At 39.9% G+C, this 20,144-nt stretch overlaps 1 pseudogene; it reads left to right on the forward strand.

Annotated features, from left to right (window-relative positions):
- Positions 1–277: 277 nt before the first annotated feature.
- LOC124234024 (butyrophilin subfamily 2 member A2-like) lies at positions 278–3,220 on the forward strand (annotated as a pseudogene).
- The last annotated feature ends 16,924 nt before the right edge of the window (positions 3,221–20,144 follow it).

Genomic DNA, 20,144 nt, shown 5'->3' on the forward strand with positions numbered 1-20,144 from the left:
TGTCCCAGGGTCGTGGACATGATGATCCAGCATGTCTGGTTAGCTTTATTCACCCTGGTCCTTCTCACAGTGACTCCAGGTGTTTCTGCTTTTTGTCTCTTGGGCCCCCAGCCCTGACAATAACTGTGGGGTGACCGTTTCTCTATCTGGGGTTTCTGAGAGAGAAGCCAGCAGAGCAGGGACCTGGGGGAGCTCTTTAGATAGGAGTCCTGAAGGGAGCTCTCATCTCAGGTCTCCTTTTTCTCACTAAATGGGACTTTTTTGGCTCCCTTTTCAGAATCCTTTATTCTCAGCACATCACCCTGGATGGTGGTCCTGGCTGTCATCCTGCCTACTCTGCTCCTCCTCATTACTGAGAGCATCTGTCTTATCAAGATCCACAGGGAAAAAGAGATTCTGTCAGGGGAAAAAGAGGTTGAAAATGAAGAGAAAGATATTGCACATACAGAACTTGGAAAAGAGTGTGAAGGGAAAAAGAAACACCAAATAAAAGAGTAGATTCATGTCACTGTCAAAGGAAAGTTCACTGTCACACAAAGGACACAGCTCTGACAGCTAGAAACCTGGGAAACAGAGAGAGGAAATGAATAGAGGTAGAGGAAGGGCTTGGAACTCTCACATCCCAGTAATTCATCCTCAGACTTACTTGCATCCATTCTGCAAGTGTTGCATCCACTCACCTGGTACATGGAGCACTATATTGTTGAACAAAAGTAAAGCTAAGTCAGTACTGATGATCTTCAGTCACCTAATCATATATCATTTCTGTATCTTGACAATTCCCTGGGAAGTGGGGAGGGGGGATGGTGGTGTTCATAGAAAGGGTCAGTCTTTCATAATTTAATACAAACTCAAATTCTCTTAGTTTTTCTATCGAGGACATTCATTTGTTTTTGTTTATTTTTCTCATAACAATTTCAAGAGGAATTGTGTAAGTTTAGCATTTCCTGAACTACTCCAAGTACAATTTGTGTTCTGCTTGGTTAGCCATCATCTCATGAAACTCACCTCTCTGTCTGTCCCATTGCAGGATGGAGAAGAACCCTTGTACATGCTGGTGAGTCCCTCAGTTCCTGAGATTTCTCTCCACTAGCCAACCTACAGGTCACATTAGAGGAGAGGAACAAGGGGTCCTGGGGCTAGCTGGGTGTCAATAGGGAGCTGGTGTTAGATCACGAGCAGTATCCCACCCAATGCTGGATCCCAGATCTTCTGTCAGAGAATCCTCAAAGCTCTCAATAAACTCTATGGCTTACTTGCCACCAAATAGAATCATTTGGTCCATGAGTTCAGAGATCTACCATACAGAGTGGATCTTTCCAAAGGTTATACTTTAGTAGTGATTGCTCTGTGGATCCTGGATTATTTGAAAGGAGACAATACGAGTTTAGCCATTTATAACTTGAGAGATTGTATAGACTGCACAGTTGAAGAGCCACGTGTGGGAAAGGCGATAAGCTTCCCCAAGCCTGTCTCAGGGGTGCACAGACAGGTGCCAGAAATGCCTCCTGCTCCAAGACAACACTGATGTTCTGTGTGCAGCCTATGAGGGGAGGGGAAGTGGGCAAGTGGGAGAGCGGGTAATCCACTTGCCTGGTCCTAATGAGCACTTCGCATTTTATGATTTGTCACCATCTGCTCAAAAGCAACAAAGAATCCAGGCTTTACCAGATACCATGGCACCAGGACCTTTCCTCCTTCCTCTTTTGAATTTCAAAGTAGTCGCAGCTACAGATCAACTTGGGGAAAGGAGAAAGTCATTTTAACACAATAGAAATATAGATTGACTAAGTAATAATAACTGCAGATGGGAGAGTCTGCAGAATGTCAGGGTCTGAAGCATTTCCTGTATCCAGAGAGGTCATGGTTGCAGATTGCAGACCCCGAGGTTGTTAAAGCAAAACTGGGTGGAAATAGTTCCACCTACCTTTTGACATACACACCTCTCAGGTAGCTGATTGGCTTTTGGGGACATTACCCTCTTTTTTTACCCTTTGCACGGTACCCTTGATAGTCATTTAAATCAGTTTCATCTGGTTAAACTGGCCAAACACAGAGGATCAATGAAGGACCCTTTACTACCCAGGAACCTGCAGGGAGAAATTGGCCTTAATTGCTTCACAGGGGAGAGAGATAGGGTGTCTTTGCTGGTTTAAACCAAGTGGGAAAGTCTCTAACTAAAGAGAGTCCCTGGGATCATATGTCTCGAATAGAAAAGGAGGCAGATCTGAGAATCTTGAGAGAAAGTGTGAGGCATTAATTCCACCTCATTTGCTAAACTTTCTACATTTCCTAGAGCCCCAATTATCCTCTACCTGGGGCAACACTCCTGTCACTCAAGAAATAGAAGTGCATCCTCAGTCATACTCAGGCTGGGAGCTGCCTGGGACCTGGGGTCAAGAGGCCTTCATGGAAAAGGCTGCCACCTGGGGGATCTCTCCCCAACTTTATGGGACCATTCTGGGGACTAGGAATCATACAATCTCCTGAAACCCTGGGAAAACCTGAGTTTTCCTCTGAAGTTTATGTGGTCCTGGACCCAGACACCACTCATCCTGAGCTCTTCCTGTCAGAGGACTGGAGAAGCGTGAGACAGGGCCCCTGCAGGCAGAGCATGCCTGACAGCCAAGAGAGATTTGACTGTCAGCCTTGTGTCCTGGGCCTGGAGAGCTTCTCCTCAGGGAGGCATTACTGGGAGGTGGAGGTTGAAAATGTGATGGTGTGGGCTGTGGGGGTTTGTAGAAACAGTGTTGAGAGGAAAGAGGAGGCCCTCCTGGTTCCTCAGAATGGCTTCTGGACCTTGGAGATGTTTGGAAACCAGTACTAAGTCTTGTCCTCTCCTGAGAAGATTCTCCTCCTGATAGAGAGCCTTCGCCGGGTGGGCATCCTCCTGGACTATGAAGCTAGAGATGTCTCCTATAACATGAGGGACAAATTGCACATCTACACATGTCCCTGTTCAACCTTACCCAGGCCTCTGAGACCCTTCTTCAGGCTTGATTCTGATGACAGTCCCCTCTTCATCTTCCCAGCCTTCACAAGAGTCCAGGGGGTCATGATGCCTGAGCTTGACCTGGTTCATCACAGGACAGGGACCCACCATGGCCACCAGGACCAATTCCCTGATTTCAGACCCAGTAGAGAAGCTCTGGTCATCTCTAATACCACAGCACAGCACCCCATCAAGGAAAATGGGCCCTCCTTCCCTCTAGTCACATAAGAGAACTCCCCCAGAAGCCCCCTAGACACCTTCCTCAGGCCCAAACCCCATCTCTCCTTCATTAGCCTGTTGCTTTAGTAACTCATTTCCTTATAATCATTGGGCAGGATCTTGTTTCAGGAAACCTCTGCTGCCACATGTCTCCCAGCCAAGAGAAAGTGTGAGACAGTGACAAGCATATAATCTGCTGCTTTAACATCAGAGTGACACATTCAGCATGATACTTGAGTTGATATCAGACACTGTGGGCTGGGGGTGAGGACAACAGAACACACCAGGATGTAAGATGGGAAGGGAAATCACAAATGGTGGTCAGAGATAGAGGAAGCAGAACGAGGGAGGTACAAGAGGGCAAGGCTGTGGGTATGGTTAAACCCCACCTTTACAGGTAAGGGGTCTCAGGACCTGATGGTCCATTTTAAACCCTCCCCTACATTTTGCAGACCACACAATAAAGGCACCCAGGCTTAGAATTCGGATCAAGAAGAATGAAGGATGAGGACACATCTGGATCCTACCTGGCTTGGATGTCTCTACCATAAAGAAGCAGTCAGTACTCAGTTATTGAGTATGGCCTAAGGTTTAAGGTCACAGCTGAGCAGGTGGATACTGGACCTTATGGATTACAAGGTTCAGGTTCAATTGGGAGAGCCACGGTTTCTAGCTTTTTGGCCTCAGTCTGCCTTTAGACACTTAAACATTATTGAGGACCTCAAAGAGCTTTGGCTCATTTGGGTCATATCTGTCAATATTTATGGCATTAGAGATTGAACCTGAGAAATTGTCAAAGGTATATTTATTAATTTCTATTAAAATAGAATAATAAACCTATTATAGGTTAATACAAAAGACATGTTTTCTGAAAAATAACTATTGTTTCCAAAGCAAAGTAAATCTTGTGATTTTTTTTTTTTTTTTTTTTTTTTTGCTGAGTAAAATTTGCCCTGAGCTAACATCTGCCTAATCTTCTTCTATTATTTTTTGGTATGTGGGCCACCAGCACAGCATGGCAGCTGGCAGAGCAGTGTAGGTCTGTGCCCAGGAATAGAACCTAGGCCACTGAAGCAGAGCATGCTGAACTTGACCACTAGGCTCAAGACCTGTCCCAGAAGTGTGGCATCCTTTTCACAATAATCTAACGTCTGGCTTACTAGACGATGGCTAGATCCTCATATGTGCCTCTGTATTCAGTGTTGGGGTATCACAGGTCATGCATGCTCTAGAAAACTTTACATTAGTGGGACAATGAGAAGAAACATGAAAAATAATGTCTTATTAGTATCATTATTATGAAAATAGTATTAACCTTGTAGACTCCTTGAAAGTGTAACAGAGACCCCCAGAAATCTGCAGAATGTATTTTTGAGACCCAGGAAGTAGGATCATGAAATTGAGCCAGACATCTAAAATGATGACTTAAAGGGTAGTATATTGGACTTTACATACATCAGTACCCAATTGTAAAACTTGCCTGAAAAAAAAAAGTATTTAAAGTATTCAAAATTTTATTACTTTAGTTACAAGTGGACACACTCCAGAAAGAATCAGGAACATTGAAATACATGATTTGATTAGATGAAAGACTGAATTATTACCATGAATGTGTAGGTATTGTTTTTATTTTTGATATATTCATTACAATATTATTTGAACATTTTTAACTAAAAGCAGCAGACCACATGTTGGAAATAAGTGCTACTGATGACTGGCTCTGTTCATCCTAAGCAAGTTACAACTTCTCACTGTTTCAGGATTCTGTAAAATAAGGCCTTGAGTGGGTTTGTGCATCTATTATTATAGTTTACAAAACACTTTCACTTATGCTGTATCCTTACATTCTCACAGCAAAGATACTTACCCTCATTTTGCAGCAATATATTGAGGTCTAGCATGTTAAAGTGATAATTTTTGTTTAAGTTAAAGATAATTTTCATCTATACTTTTTTAATAAAGCAACTTCATCTTTTAGGTGCCTTCCAAATATTCCAGGAGCCCCATCAAAGGTCAGACCTCTCACTACACCCTGTGAGAAAGAGCATCAAAGGCAAAGAACTATGGTGGAATTGGGTTTGGGAACCAGAAAAAAAGCTCAGAGCAGCCAAAAGATGGCAGGAAAGAGAGTGAGTGTGACTAGAGAAATAGGGAAAGCCAGATCAGGTGCAGGTTCATGGTGCAGTGAAAGAATTTGGATTTTCTTCTGAGTATAATGGGAAGCAATTGCATGATTTCAAACAAGGGAATACAATGTAAATGGCATCCCTGCCTCTGATCTCCCCATGAACTTGCCCTACTACTATTTTCAGTGTAAACATTTTCTCATGCCAAATTTTTCAGAGATTCCCCTTCACATTTGGACTAATACTCCCATCCCACAGCAGGCACTTTATGATACTGTCTCCTGGGGAGGTAGATTTGGGAGTCAACAGTACAAAGGTCATGAATGAATCTTTCAAAATGGGAGACAATGACATTCATGGAGGGGTAATATGTGCCAGTGCTCTTCTAAGTCCACCCATATGACTTAAGAAGCAAGTGCTGGACTATCCCCACCCTACAGATGTGGAATTAGATACATTGAATAATTAGTTAACTGGCTTTGGGTTTCATGGTTAATGAGTTGTGGATAATAACATATGGAGATAAAGAGAAAACTGTGAGCTGGTAGATGATAAGCGATAGTGTCTGGAACACATGAGCAGGTCCCCAGGTAAAGCTATAAAAAACATTTGTGTTCCTGGGAGTTCCTAACAGCAGCAAGAGGTGACACGTTACCCACAAGAAACAGATGCTTCCTGCTGAGGCTAACTAAGTCAAAGATACAGATTTCTAGGCAGTCAGCCACACTGCATGCAGGACTCTGTATTAGGTCTTGGAAAAGATGAAGGAGAAGATGCAATCAAGTGCCTAATCAGGGGAGTGAGTGGATTGTGATCATGTGAAGAGAAGGGTGAATCCAGCACACTTCTGTCCTGTGTCCAGGGCTGTGTCCCACGTAATGGTAGCCTTCACATGTGTTTGCACGTACTCATGCCTTTCAGATACTGAGGCACAAAGTCATCTAATTTAGAAGAGATTAGTAAAGAGCTTCTGGAGGAGTTTAAGCCCATGCTCAGGGAACTAGAAGGGTGGAATAGAAGAGTCTATTTCCTCTGGCCTTTCTGTCTTTGGACACATCTTTGTGAGGAACATGATGAGAGGCAGCCAGACAAGTACTGGAGATGAGTGAAGAGGGCACCAAAGAGGGGAAGGGAAAGCTTCCAGGACACAAAAAAGGCCAAGAATTGTCTAGTTCTAGGCAGGGAGCACTCATATCTCTTTTTTCAGTTGTAGAGTCACAAAAAGCCTGGTCCTATGCTGGTGAGTGACCATCTCATTCCTATAGTCTCAGGCTCAGAACACAGTAAGAAAAGATCTTATGTTCTTACTCTATCTTCCAGCTCCAAATAGTGGCCTGGTTTGGTGGACCATGGATAGAGATCCAAGGCTCCCCCCCACCCCAAACATTCAGAGGTTGGGAAAAGGAAGATCCAGCAAAGGAAACTGAGAAAAAGCAACCAGTGGAACAAAAAGTAAACCCCAGAAGGGCATGTGTCCAAGATCTGAGGAAAGAAGTAACTACATCAGGGAGGAGGAAATGTTTATGCCAAATGTGGCTGAGTATTTGTTTAATGTGGGAACTGACAATTGATCATTAGATTTGGCAAAATGATGGTGAGTGCTGAACTTTGATGAAAAACAAACAAAAAATCAGAGACATAGTGAGGATTAGGCTGGTTTTACTGCTTGATCAGGCAAGAATGCCTTGATCCAGCAAAGAGTGGACAACCACTATTGTGTCCCAATAGGCACTATGGTTGGTTATCAGGCCCTAACTACATCTATGTGGTGGTGTCAAAAATTCCCCTTTTTTGTTGCCACCTTTGTTTCTCTTCTTCCTTGGCAATTTCTTGAACTTGTAGAAGGAAATATTTTACTAGGTTAGCAGAGTTAATAGAAAGTGATGGGCATTCTTGAGACTGGACAGCATATCCAACTTGATTATATCCTTGTTTAAGTAAGACCCATCTGTAAACCAGATTAGATAATAGAATGCACTCATGGTTGTTTTCACCCTCTGGTGCTGGAAGTAGGGTAGCAGGGTTAAGATAGTGAACAATATTTACCTATGTGATATAACCTAAGAAGGCTTGTCATCATTTACTTCACAAAGCTTCCCATGCAATTTAGCACACCCAACAAGCCTAATTAGTTCAGTATCTCCCTCTTTATAGGGAGAACAAATTTCTTTGAGCAGTCCCAGGGGCCCTCTGAAAATTCTCAAATAAATTATTTTACAGTTAAAAGAAAGACAATTTAGGATTTGAATTTTGGGGAGCTTATCAAAAATATCAAAAGGTTTTAAAACACTTGGTCAAACAAGATCAGGTTTTTGCTGATCTTGTGTCACTCTGAAACACTGGTCACTATGAAATAATGTTTACTATCGATTTAACCAAAAGTGACAACAGATGCTAAAGACAGACAGTTTTAAAAAACCCCATAATTCCTTGTAATAGAGAAATTTCAGTCTTTTAGAACATAAGAAATCATTTGGACAAAACATAGAATTTCTGTCCTTTTCCTTGATTTTCTCAAAAATAAAGAAAAACCTGTTATAATCTCATTATCAAGAGCAGGCTAAACGTCCAGGAAAATTATCTTTTTAAGAGAAAACCAAATTCTAATTTTGCATCAGCTTACTTTTGATATTAAAACTCATTTACTTAAATTTATTCCAATCTTAGCCAGCTTGACCATGAATAAAACTGTTTTCTCAAGGTTTCTTTTTCACAAAACTTCTATAATTTTCTTATTACATTTGGAATTTGTCCCATGTCTTCTTTTTACCCCCAGCACTTTAGGACAAATTTATCTTTCTTAACAAAACCAACAGAATTATTTCCTTTCCTTATATCTTCTTTACTGAAAACATACATCTTACTTTCCTTGAGTACAAAGAGTTTTTCCTTATTAAATTTTGGTAGCTTTAATCATGTACATTAATTAGAATTATTAACCCTTACAGGTCTTAATATTTAGTGGAAACTAAGAAGTAAGCAATTATAAACTGTCTTTTACATTAGCATTCTGTGACTTGGGAAATTCATAAACATATTTTGGAATTTCTAGAAGCAAGCTACTTCATATATCAATCTTTTAATAAAATATAAGACTTGTTTACTAACAGACCCAAACGTTTTTAGTTTCTCTGTAATAAGAAGCCAAAAGTAGATAAACCTATATTTAGTAATTAATGTCTAATATTTTATTTTATGTGGAAATGACCTAGACAATCAGTAAATTTCTGTAGTTTAACTTAATTTAACCAAAATTCTAAGATTTTAAGTCATTAAAAGGTTTTGAAGTTATTGTAAGTACATACACCATAGCGTATAATTATTGTTAAAAAGCTCACCAAAAACTTGTATCTTTTTACATCTATTGAATTTACTAATTTCCAATAATTATGTTTATATGGCCTACAAAAATTTCATGAAACATCATACAAAATCAACTCATTCTGAGCTATTTTGCTGGAAAATTTTGTAACAGAGATACATGAGCCTATTTGAATAATAAATCCAAGCTGCATGTCTGCATCATATTCGATGTTGATAACTTTAAGGACATGCTTTTCTTAATCAAACCAATAAACTTAAACACACTTTCATTTATCAAAGATTATTTCATATCATGTTAACTTGAAAGACATTTGGGTTAGTTTTTATTACGTTTAGAAATAGTTTATGTAAGTGCTTACTCTAAGTAAATTAAGTACAGCTGCTTTAGAAATTATACCATCCACAGCTAGAAAAATATTACATGTATAACATATATATAGACACACACAAACACATAAACACATAGACAGAGGCAACAGAGATTTTATATACTCTGTTTTAAAATCTTTTCCTTAGATTTTTGGGCAAGGGTGCTTTCATAGCAGTCTGCATCTACAAGAGCTTCTTACCCCCAACTCTCTTCTTTTTTTTTTTTCCAGACTTAGGAATCTGGGATAGTGTAGATAATATCTCCCAAAGAGGTCACAAGTTTGTGGGGGTTTTTTCTGAGATAAAAAGGGGAGGTTAGTTACTTATCAAAGGACTGACATACTCATCCAATTACATTTTCCTTAATTTGTTGCTTTCTCTCTAGGTACTTAGTTTTATCTTAATTTAGGGAAGAAGGTGTAAAAATTCCTATCAGGTTTTGAATATTAGTTTCTAGTTTGGCCAAATTTCTGATCATAAGTTATTAAATCCTTTCAAATATCTTGTCAGGTTTCCGCCTGAACAAACAGTAACTATTCCTGGCAGCATTAAACAACTCCATTAATTTTTAATTTTAAGTTTCCCTTTGGTTGTTTAAGGGTAGCAGTTTCCCAGAATATCTCTCAGTCTCCTTAACCCTGGGAGGGGTTCATATTGGGTCCTCCTTCGAAGACTATAAGGGTGTCCTTAAAGCCATGACTTAATAAATGCACTTCCTAAATCATCTTATCTAACTGGAATATTCTTTCTAGTGGCCAATATAAAAGTTTTGGAGGCTCAAAGTAGCCCCAAATTGGCTACTGTAATGTTAAATTATCCTGGGTTATCTTGATCCAAAGATACAACTATTCATAGTTATTCCCATTTTGTTAAGCACTTGCAAATATCTGGCCTACCGTACATATTGTACATGAAGCCAGCCAGAGTTCCAGGGGAAGGCTGCTTGTTCAGGGACTAGTCAGCTTTTAAAAGCATTATTTCCCATTTTCTTTTAGTTTTGTTTTACTATAAAGTCTGAACAATTCCTAGGGGCAGTGTAGTGGGTCAAAATTGGGCTGCCTGTTAGTGTTACTCCCTAAAAAGCTTGTGAGTTCTCTCCTACATGTCTTGGTTTCTCCTCCCAGCAGTCTAAAACTATTGCTGGGGTTTGGACCTCATAGGCTACCAACCCTCATATGCACTTCTGCAGATGAGCCATCAATTACTTAAAGTGAAAGATCACAATAGAATTCCCTGTGGGACCTCTGCATGTCTTGAGGCTTAACCTCAGACACTCCCACTAGGTCCTCAGTCATCTGAGAATGTCTTACAGCTGAGAGAAGCTGGTCTCCCTTCTCTTCAGAGCTGAATGAGTTCTTACTCTCTCATGTTGCTATTAAACAATTTGTTTAGAATTCGTAGACACAATTCTTTCCAATTTAAATCCAAATTTAAAAAATCAGCCTTTCCTTTTCACTCCAAAGTCCCCTCTAAGCTCTTCTAGACTAGGAAATTCTCCCTATGCTCTTCTTACATAGGAAATGTACCAGTATCCTTTTAAGACACATAGTCTTAAGACTTAAAACAGCTCAAGTAAAAGTCAGGACCTATGACTTAAATAAGGACATCCAGGTTTCAGGAGAGCTCACTGGGGACACCTGAAGAATACTGTGAAGCTGGAGGGGTTCAATGGGCCCACGTGATACCAAGCACTGGTTCAAAGTAGATTCCAGTTGGTCTCCAATGGGTCTTTCTGAAATTCTGCTGCACTATGTCAAGAAATGTCAAGGCGAAATAACCAAGAATCATTATGTAGATAATAGAAATAAGGTGAGTTTTTCTTGAGCAAGAGTGAGGAGTATAACTCTAGAAGGCCTTAGAAAGTATTCTGAAGAAGTATGGTTTTCAGTAAAGTTTTATATCTTTTTAGGACAAAGAACATACATTAAACACATCCAGAACACATTTTCATCAAAGTTTCAGAGGTATTTAGTTGCAAATCAGCAGGTCCACATGACCCTGATGTCAGGAAAGGGACCAGTCTGGGCATTATCAATAGAGCACAGAAGAGGAAGTAGGCATTCCTATCTTAAGAGAGTGTATTCTTTACTTTAACTGTTAAGCAGATGTACAATCTATGCTTGATAGGTCATAAGTCAGGCTTTTTAGTTCAAATTGGATCAGTTTTGACCACAGAGAGTTACCTCATATACCTCAGTATGTGAAAATCTCTTGTCAACACTCACAGTTTTTCTAATGAAAATTGGATCTTGCTATGTATATTGTCCCATGACATGCTTCTTTAAAATACTAAGCTTTAATGCTAAACTTATATTATTTATAATAAAGACTATTTTCTTTCTTTCCTCTTACAAATAATGCTACTATAAACATCTTTGTATTTCGGATAGCTCTGGTCACTTCTGCAAAATAAATTCCCAAATGGCATTTGTCATTAGGATAAATTCTTGAAAGCGCAATTGCTGTACAAAAGGGACTTGAATTGTTATTAAGTATATGTATACACTTATCTATTTCCTACAGGAAAGAAGTCTCTGTGTACATTTTGGTATCTATCAGGCTGATCTCCTGAAGTTAACAGTAGAAGCCCACCCTTCAGTTGTGCATTCCTTCAGCATCAATCCCAGGCATCTCACTCTTCTCAAGGGAAAACTCCAATCTATCAACTTTGAGAAGGAGGAACAAATCTACTTTTTACTTTACAGACATTTTCATAGATTATTCTGTATGAAGCATCAAGAAAATTCCCTGAATTATCTCATTTCGTCCTCACAATACAACACAAAAAGGCAGATGCTCTAATCATTATTTTACAGATATGAAAACTAAGGTAAAGAGAGGATAAATAACTGCCTCAAGATCGCACAGCTAGTAAAGCTCACCCAGGCAACCTGGCTTGAGTCTACGGTTTAGTTACTCCAGTATGCCACCTCTCCTCATAAATTTTAAGTTCAGTGCCAGATACCTACCAGGTGGTAGATTCTCAATAAGAATTTCTGGAATTAATGAATTTTTTTCCCTCCAAATATTATATATATATTTCTCTCCAGGATTTCATGTAAAGGTCTGAATGAGAAGTTGACCTGGGGCCATATTTCCTTGGAAACCATAAAATTAAGAGACAACAAAATATTGTGCCCAGAACCCCCTTGTCTGAAGTTCAGTGTCTAGGTTGGAAATCAAGGCTGCTTTTCTGTGTTAAAGTAACTTATATCCTCCAGTTCATTCTTATCAACATGATTTCCAGCAGCAGAGCTTTAGATAGACTATGAATTTTATGTTTTTTAAATTGTTTAAAAAATTATTTTGTTAACGTCATAGTGGCTTATAACATTGTGTAAATTTCAGGTGTACATTTTTATATTTCAGTTTCTTTGTAGATTGCATCATGTTTATCACCAATAGTCTAGTTTTTTTCCATTGCCATATATATGTTCCCCTTTACTCCTTTCACTTTCCCACCCTTCCCTCTGACAAACACTAATCTTTTCTCTGTATTTATGTTTTGTTCATCTTCCACGTATGAGTGAAGTCATATGGTATTTGTCTTTCTCTGACTTATTTCGCTTAGCAGAGTATCTTCAAGCTCCATCCATGTTGCTGCAAATGACATAATTTTGTCTTTTTTATGGCTGAGTAGAATTCCATTGTGTAATGTATATGCCACATCTTCTTTAACCCTTCATCCATTGATGGGCACTTGGGTTGCTTCCATGTCTTGACTATTGTGAATAATGCTGCAAAAAACATAGGGGTGCACAGATCTTTCTGAATTATTGATTTAATGTTCTTTGGATAAATGCCCAGTAGTGGAATAGCAGGAACATATTGTATTTCTGTTTTTAATTTTTTGAGAAATCTCCATGCTATTTTCCCTAGTAGATGCACCAGTTTGCATTCCCACCAGCAGTGTATGAGGGTTCCCTATTCTCCATGTAGTTGACTTCATCAAATATGTCTGCTATAGCAACCCGATGACTAGCAGGTCAGATTGTCACATTCTGAGAAAATTTTTACATTATTTCCCCTCTGTAACATAATGCCCACTCTCCTGTAGTATTTTGTCTCTGAACTCAACCCCATTCCTCTCCTCATCTTCCTTCATAAATGATTTATGCCTGTTCTTCAAGTGATTTGTGTGGCCCTACATCCTACAGGTCTTCCAGAACATCGATTCTCTTCTTGTGGTTTCAGTGGAGAAGAGAGCACTTCTCTCAGCAGATGCCAGGGAATGGACAGAAGCGCCCTGAGGCAGTGCTTGTCCCTGTCTCAAGCTGTTCCTGAGAGGTAGCCCTGGAGCCTCCTGCTTACACAGCCTCCTGGAGGGAGCCTGACTCTTACTAGGAGTGGCCAGGAACCTGGAACTAATCTGTCCTTTGGGATGGCTAGACAATTAGGAGCTAGATATACCTAGATAAAAATACCACACTGATCTTCTTAGAACATATAACTGCAAAGTCCCCTACATTTGTGTTTCGAACACAGCATTCGTGCCTCAAGCATTTTAGAACGATGTTCTTCTACGTGATCGATGTGCTGAAGTATCCAGGGGAAAATGCATTGATGTTTGCAACTTACTTTAAAAGGCACCGAATAAATAAATAAATAAATAAGGATTGAAATAAATGAATAAATAAGGATGGATGTGGGATGAAGAGAAGGATCAATTATAATAAAGCAAGCATAGTAAAATGTTCACTGTAGAGTCTAGACAGTAGCTACATTTGGTGTTCCTTGAAAAAAAATCTTTCAACTTTACTCTATGTTTGTAAAGTTTCATGATAAACTGCTGATAGTGAGGGTAGGGAGGAGAGAATTTTATATAATGAAATACTGATAATACACAAACATACACATGAATGATTCAAATAGGTGAGAACAGAGAGACACAAACAGTGTGGGTATTAGGGCTGGAAGTTTTCTTCATTTTGTACAATCCAGGAGAGTTTCACTTTTCATTTTACCTTCCCTGCTGGGGTTTACCCAGCAACTGATTAGAAACACCCCTCTGAGCCAATCAAAAAACTAATTCTTCCAAGGAGGGACTCTATTACTGTTTATCACAGTGAGCAGCCTTTCTTTCTTTTCCCTTTCTTCCAGAGCCTATTGTTAACTATAATAGAGAACTATTGATTACCTTCATTCTGTGGGCTGTGATTTTCAGATGGGAATGCCAAGGGATAAGTGGGGGAAATTGGTAAAAACCAGGGCCACAGGACCTAGAAGGAGAGAGAGTCTAAAAAGCTGAGAGTAGGTACAGAGAAGTACTCACCCAGAGAGAGGGGTTTAGTGCTTGTGTGTCTGGTGAGGGGATGGGAGTGGGGGCAGGAGGCAGTGCAAAAGGTAAGGACTTGCATTGGGAAATTCGGTTGGAGGGAAACAGCTTGAATGAAGAAACTTATCAACTTTAAGTTCTTAGGAACTTACTGTGGTGAGAAAGGCACAAAGGACTCTTATAATCTCTCCTGGTCATCTCTGGGAATGTATTATAAGAGATTATAAAAAGAGATGTGCCTTAAAATTTATATGTAAAGATGTTCATTACAGAATTATTTGTAATATAGAAAAATCTGAACCAACCTCTGTAAGCTACAGACATATACAACATATACAACAGTTGGAGGATGGGTAAACAACAGATTTCCAGTCATAAGGGGACTTCCATGTAGTCATTAATAATCATATTTTTAACAAAGAGTTTCATTTATAATTGTAACAAAATTGGATCCAATTTGGATATTTAAATTGCATCCACATTTTGCTACTGTAGATTTTACCATGATGAACATCCATAAACATAAATCTTTGTGTTAACATCTGATTTTTTGTCTTTAAGAGTAATTCTTACAAGTGAAGTTCTAGGTCAAAGAATGCAACATTTCTAAGACAATTGGTATATATACATGTCTAAAAGACTTCCAGAATATTTACATTTCTATGAAGTGATGTATATGATAACCACTAGAGATTATTTAAATTTTGTTCTTTGAAAGTTTTCTTCATTTTGAAATGCCATATAATCAGGAACAAAAACAATAAATATCCTAAAACACAATTGAAAACATATTCCCCACTCTGAGGACATAAGAAAAACTCTTACCTATTATAATAGTAATAATATTGTCCTCTCTAGCAGCATAGAGAACAATTTGAAGAAAATAGGATGGATTGAAAGGCAATATATTTGGTCTGAGGTTCTGTCCAGGTTTCAGACAAGGGTCTGAAGGAGTGCCAGCTGCACAGACTTCTGCTCCCTTGTTCCCCAGCAGTTCCCGGTCTTGCAGGTACTATGACTAGGGGCCTCAAGCTGGTTTGTTTTGGAGGAGTTGGTATTTTCTGAACAACTAATATGTTTCAGTCATTAAAATTACTTGAAATGATTTTTAATTGTTAAATTATACATGAAAAATTCTCAAATTAAAGCATTCAAATAATTTTCAAAGTCTAGGGCACAACGGACAAAAGTATCTTTCACTCATTCTGCAATTTTTTGTGTAACACCTATCCTTGTAGACCGTTTTAAAGGCAATAACATAAACATGTATGTACCAATTTATAGCTTTGGTTTTGTTTTTTAATGGGATATTAGTGTTTTTCTGCAATGTGCTTTTTGTTCACTTAATATATCTTAATTATCTGGCGTAGAGGTTATAAATTAGTCTTAACTGATGCATTGAATTCTTTCATAGGTATGAACCATTATTTAACTATCCAGTCTCCTGTTTGCGGCCAATTACATTGTTTATAGGTTTTGCTTTTAAAAATAATGCTGTAGTGTCCTCCTTACACATGTTTTTCTCTGGACCCATGTAAGTGCTTTGCTGGACCACATATCTGGAATTTCTGGGCCAATTACACACATTCTCAAGTTCATAATTTTCACTGTTTTGAGAGTGACTAGAGGTCAGATAGGTTTTGTCACATGGCTGAGATCACACAGCTTTTGAATGATACAGCCATTACCTAGTTTCCACCTCCTTTTTGTTCCTACACCTAACACACAATAAACCTGACACACAGTATGTACTCGGTAAATGCTTGTTGAATGAATGAATGAAAAGATGAGTGAGACCTGGTCTTATTCCTAGCTCTCTGTTCACTACCCTTGTGATTCAGAAGTGGTGGGTTGACCTCTGACTGACTCCAGAGCCTCCACCAGGGAGTCTTCCTGGATTTTAGCCAGAGTCTGATGGAGGCGTGATTTGAACTTGTTCATGCCATGGGTTGGGCATGGCCATGGTCCTTTTCTGAGCTGAGATACAGTTAGAGGCACTGGGCAGGGAGTGGGAAGTTGCAGGGGTCCTGCCTTCAACCTGAGAAAACTTCAGCACTTTGTAGAGGCTTGAGCTTTGTTGGACTGCTGTGTGCTCCTAACCTGAGATATTTACCTCTTCTTTACAAGTCTTAGCTCTTACATCTCTGCCACTAAAACACACTTCTCTAGCAGTGAAAAGACAAAGGCCAGGGAAATTATCCATTGCTAGTGAGCCCAGAGGCCATCTGCCAAGGAGCACTGGTGAATACCTGGGGAAAGAGAAGACGGAAAATGAATAATTTCCTTTCCAAGGATGATTCTCCCCCAAAGAACAATTGTGAAAAGTGAGCACTGAGACACACTGAGTTGTAACACTCTTAGACACAAATCCACATCTTTTCTCCTTGAAACCACTTTACTGGAAAACTGGAATTAAGGCATTAATATAAGCAAGCCCCAGTGGGAGCACAGGAGGTTAGGTTCTGCTCTCTTGGCCAAACCCAAAGAACATGCCAATAATTCGGCAGATGATTGTGTTCACAATTCTCCACCTCCCCTCCTTTTGGATGACAGCCACTTAATCTTATCATCTAAACCTGTTTAAAATTCTAGTAAGTATTGATGGTTTAATATGTTACTTCTCATCCATTTTCTCATTCGTAAAATATTTACTGGAGATCTCATCAAGATGGCAGTGTAAGCAGACATTGAACTCATCTCCTCCCATAAACACAACCAGGTTACAACTATTTTTGGAAAAATTACCCTGGATAGAAAACTGAAAATTGGATAAAAAGAACCCTCACAACAAAGGACAGTCCTGACTAAGGTGGAAGAGTCAGAAATCCCTACTGGAGTGAAAAAAAGCCACCTTCAGGAGCAGTGGAGTTTCTCAGCCAGCCAGGAGGGAGCCACCCTAAGGTATGCAGCCCTCCCTGGAGAAGTGAGATCCAGAGCGGGGGCCGATACTGCTATAAGCATCCTTCAGACTCAGCACAACTGAGATGAGGGTCTTACTCTCTGGCTTTGCTGGCTATTAACTGCAGCAGGGATACCCCCAGAAAAACTATCAAATGAAAGCTGAAAAGACCGGGGTCTTCAAGGACCCATGCACAAACTCACCAGTATCAGCAACTAAAATCACCAGAGAGAAGACTGACAGTCCTTTGGTGAAAAGAGACTCACCTGGTGGGCTCTGGGTGCATTGGTGAGAGGAGGAACCTCTCCAGAGACTGAGACATTGTTCTGACCTCGTATAGGCATGCTGACACAGACCTCATTGGATGCCATTGAGGTTCTTCCCCTGTCCTGTTAGCCCAGGGGTCCACCACACCCACAAAGGGTGAAGATTTAATCCAGTTAAGCCAGGGCAGGCAGTCTTCCCTAGGGACTGGCCCTGCCCAACAGCAAGCCCTCAGGCTACTTGTCAGCCTGCATTGACTGGGTGCCTTGATCCTCTACAGGCAGGTGAGTGTGTCTGCCTTTGTGGGGCAGGGCCTGTGTGAGGACCAGGTGAAATGTGTGAGGCATTGGTAGAGAGGGGGGAGCCTCTGCAGCGGGGCGTTGATGTATGCTCCAGGTGGTTGGGAAGTGTGCATGGACCAGGACTGTGTTGATGGTGTGTGTCGTCCTGTGGGGGGTGAGGCTTATCAGTGGCAGAAGCCTGTGCTTCACAAATAGCCATAAAAAGGATCAGCCACACTTCCTAAAGCCTGAAACAATTGAGTGCTCCCACGCCTAGGGTCAGCCCCACTCAGCTGCTCACCTAAGAGAACTGACAACAGCCTTGTAGGCCTGAGGCCTATAGCAACTGTAAGCCCATGAGCCTAGCAACCAGCTACACTGGGTACATACTCAATTAAGAGTAAAACTGCAACAGGAGTGTGCTGTTAGCCCTTGCAGCCAATGGTGCTGAGGCTCCCCAAAGCTGATTTACAAACAGCTGGCCAGGGAAGGAAAGACTAGACTCCCTGAGTATCTGCATTAAGAGCAACCCTGCCATAGCAGAAGGACACAAGTAGCCCATAAAGGGGTCACTCCTGGATCATTTGGACTGGTGACGAGAGGGAAGTACAACGCTGGGACTCAAAAGTCATCTCTTACATATGGCCACTTCTCCCAGATCTGGAGACATAGCCAACTCACCTAATATAAATACAAGAACAGAGAAAGAGGTATAATGAGGAGACAAAGGAATACAGTCCAAGTAAGGTAACAGGACAAAACCCCATAAAAAGGACTAAAGGAACCAGAAATAAGTGATCAACACTACAAAGAGTTCAAACAAAAACTCATAAGGATGTTCACAGATATTGGGAGAAGACTGGATGAACACAGTGAGCTCATCAGCAAAGACGTGGAAAATATAAAAAAGAACCAATCAGAAATGAAGTATACAATACTGGAAATGAAAAAGTCACTAGAAGGACTCAATAGCAGAGTAGAGGATACAGAAGAATGGATGAGCGAGATACAGGAAAGACTAGAGAAAATCACCCAAGCTGAACAGAAAAAAGAAAAAAGAATTAGACAGAATGAGAACAGTCTAAGGGAACTCTGGGACAACATCAAATGTACTAACATTCGTGTTATAGGTATCCCAGAAGGAGAAGAGAGAGACAAAAGGGCAGAAAATTTATTGGAAGAAATAATAGCTGAGAATTTTCCTAACCTAAGGAAGGAAACAGACATCCAAGTACAGGAAGCACAAAGAACTCCAAACAAGATAAGCCCAAAGAGGCCCACACCAAGACACATTATAATTAAAATGTCCAAAATTAAACATAAAGAGAGAATTCTAAAAGGAGCAAGAGAAAAGCAACAAGTGACATAGAAAGGAAAGCCCATAAGGCTATCAGTGGACTTCTCAGCTGAAACCCTACAGGCAAGAAGAGAATGGCATGCAAGACGTGGAAGCAACCTAAGTGTCCATCAACAGACAAATGGATAAAGAAGATGTGGTACATATATACAATGGAATACTACTCAGCTGCAAAACAGAACAAAATCATTCCATTTGCAATAACATGGATGGACCTTGAGAGAATTATGTTAAGTGAAATAAGCCAGCAAGAGAAAGATAATCTGTGTATGACCCCACTCATGTGAGAAATTTAAAACTATGGACCAAGAACAGTTTAGTGGATACCAGGGGAAAGGTGGGGTGGGGGGTGGGCACAAAGGGTGAAGTGGTGCACCTACAACATGACTGACAAACATTAATGTACAATTGAAATTTCACAAGATTGTAACCTATCAATAACTCAATAAAAAAAAAAGAAGAGAATGGCATGATGTATTTAAAGTGCTAAAAGGAAAAAACCTACAGCCAAGAATACTCTATCCATCAAGTTCATCATTCAGAATGGAAGGAGAGATAAAGAGCTTCCCAGACAAGCCAAAATTAAAGGAGTTTATCACCAAGACACAAGTTCTACAAGAAATGCTACAGGAACTTATTTAAGTGGGAAAGTGATGACCCCAAATAAGGATAAAAAATTATGGGAAAAAACCTCCAAAAACAGGCAATAAAATCACTGATAAAGGTAAAACCATAGTATAGGTAGCAGATCAACCAACTGTGAAGATAATATGAAGGTTAAAAGACAAAAGCACTAAAATTACCTCTTTTAATGATAAGAGGGTAATGGATAGACACACACAAAACAAGAGATTGGGTATAATTTCAAAAACATAAAATGTGGGAGAAGGGGAGCAAAAATGAAGAGCTTTTAGAAAGAGCTCAAACTAAAGAGTCTATCAACTCAATATAGACTGTTATATACATAGAATATTATATAGAATACTCTTCATAATCACAAAACAGGAATATATAATAAGTAAGCAAATAAATAAGGCA

Source organism: Equus quagga, unplaced genomic scaffold (assembly GCF_021613505.1).
Source record: "Equus quagga isolate Etosha38 unplaced genomic scaffold, UCLA_HA_Equagga_1.0 64843_RagTag, whole genome shotgun sequence".
Lineage (NCBI taxonomy): Eukaryota > Metazoa > Chordata > Mammalia > Perissodactyla > Equidae > Equus > Equus quagga.